This window comes from Rhamphochromis longiceps, linkage group LG13 (assembly GCF_057381845.1).
Source record: "Rhamphochromis longiceps isolate RC_006_pf linkage group LG13, R_longiceps_female_GT1.1, whole genome shotgun sequence".
Lineage (NCBI taxonomy): Eukaryota > Metazoa > Chordata > Actinopteri > Cichliformes > Cichlidae > Rhamphochromis > Rhamphochromis longiceps.
Window position 1 is genome coordinate 36,136,017 of NC_140569.1, and position 2,500 is coordinate 36,138,516.

Below are 2,500 nucleotides of genomic sequence, written 5' to 3' on the forward strand. Positions count from 1 at the left end.
TACAGCTGAAAAAGGTCCATGCCTGTGCCCTGGCCCTGCTGAAATTCCCTCTGCATTTAGCCGAGGCAGTGAGTCGGCCTCCTGTCTCCCTTTACGGTCGAAAAAGATGTGCTCCTGGGCGCGCTGGCCCTGCTGCTACTCACATCGGGCATGGACCTGGACCTCCAGCAGGCCCCGGGGACCTACATCACACCTTGCTCTTGCCTCCCTTACAGCTGAAAAAGGTCCATGCCTGTGCCCTGGCCCTGCTGAAATTCCCTCTGCATTTAGCCGAGGCAGTGAGTCGGCCTCCTGTCTCCCTTTACGGTCGAAAAAGATGTGCTCCTGGGCGCGCTGGCCCTGCTGCTACTCACATCGGGCATGGACCTGGACCTCCAGCAGGCCCCGGGGACCTACATCACACCTTGCTCTTGCCTCCCTTACAGCTGAAAAAGGTCCATGCTTGTGCCCTGGCCCTGCTGAAATTCCCTCTCCATTTAGCCGAGGCAGAGAGTCGGCCTCCTGTCTCCCTTTACGGTCGAAAAAGATGTGCTCCTGGGCGCGCTGGCCCTGCTGCTACTCACATCGGGCATGGACCTGGACCTCCAGCAGGCCCCGGGGACCTACATCACACCTTGCTCTTCCCTCCCTTGCAGCTGAAAAAGGTCCATGCCTGTGCCCTGGCCCTGCTGAAATTCCCTCTCCATTTAGCCGAGGCAGTGAGTCGGCCTCCTGTCTCCCTTTACGGTCGAAAAAGATGTGCTCCTGGGCGCGCTGGCCCTGCTGCTACTCACATCGGGCATGGACCTGGACCTCCAGCAGGCCCCGGGGACCTACATCACACCTTGCTCTTGCCTCCCTTACAGCTGAAAAGGTCCATGCTTTTGCCCTGGCCCTTCTGAAATTCCCTCTCCATTTAGCCGAGGCAGTGAGTCGGCCTCCTGTCTCCCTTTACGGTCGAAAAAGATGTGCTCCTGGGCGCGCTGGCCCTGCTGCTACTCACATCGGGCATGGACCTGGACCTCCAGCAGGCCCCGGGGACCTACATCACACCTTGCTCTTGCCTCCCTTACAGCTGAAAAGGTCCATGCTTTTGCCCTGGCCCTTCTGAAATTCCCTCTCCATTTAGCCGAGGCAGTGAGTCGGCCTCCTGTCTCCTTTACGGTCGAAAAAGATGTGCTCCTGGGCGCGCTGGCCCTGCTGCTACTCACATCGGGCATGGACCTGGACCTCCAGCAGGCCCCGGGGACCTACATCACACCTTGCTCTTCCCTCCCTTGCAGCTGAAAAAGGTCCATGCCTGTGCCCTGGCCCTGCTGAAATTCCCTCTCCATTTAGCCGAGGCAGTGAGTCGGCCTCCTGTCTCCCTTTACGGTCGAAAAAGATGTGCTCCTGGGCGCGCTGGCCCTGCTGCTACTCACATCGGGCATGGACCTGGACCTCCAGCAGGCCCCGGGGACCTACATCACACCTTGCTCTTGCCTCCCTTACAGCTGAAAAAGGTCCATGCTTTTGCCCTGGCCCTTCTGAAATTCCCTCTCCATTTAGCCGAGGCAGTGAGTCGGCCTCCTGTCTCCTTTACGGTCGAAAAAGATGTGCTCCTGGGCGCGCTGGCCCTGCTGCTACTCACATCGGGCATGGACCTGGACCTCCAGCAGGCCCCGGGGACCAACATACTCCTCTGCTCTACTCCCCCACTAGCTTTCCTTCTCCCGCAGTTACCCTCCACCACAAATCCAGCATGGCCCTTGCCCTCCAGCAGGCCCCGAGGACCCACATACTCCTCCGCTCTAATCCCCCATGAGCTTTCCTTCTCCTGCAGTTACCCTCCAGCGCATATCCAGCATGGCCCTTGACCTCCAGCATGCCCCGGGGACGCACATCCTCCCCTGCTCTAGTCCCCCACTAGCTTACCTTTCTTGTAGTTACGCTCCAGCGCATATCCAGCATGGACCTTGACCTCCAGCAGGCCCCGGGGACGCACATCCTCCCCTGCTCTAATCCCCCACTAGCTTTCCTTCTCCTGCAGTTACCCTCCACCGCATATCCAGCATGGACCTTGACCTCCAGCATGCCCCGTGGACCCACACTTAAGCCCCCTCCCACTGACAAAGCAAAACACCACTGGCAAAATCCTCGTGCCCCTGGTACTCCAGAATGTAAATTCAAACATGCCCCTGGTACACTGCGCAGAAACACTTTGCCACACACACGCACACACTGCTTGTGCCTATGCTACGATAACTTTTCTCGTGCCTATGGTACGACAACTTTTCTCCGTGCCCCTGGTACACCGCTCAGAAACACTTTGCCACACACACACTCCTCGTGCCTATGGTACGACAACTTTTCTCCGTGCCCCTGGTACACCGCTCAGAAACACTAAGCCACACACACACACACACTCCTCGTGCCTATGGTACGACAACTTTTCTCCGTGCCCCTGGTACACCGCTCAGAAACACTTTGCCACACACACACTCCTCGTGCCTATGGTACGACACATTTTCTTCGTGCCCCT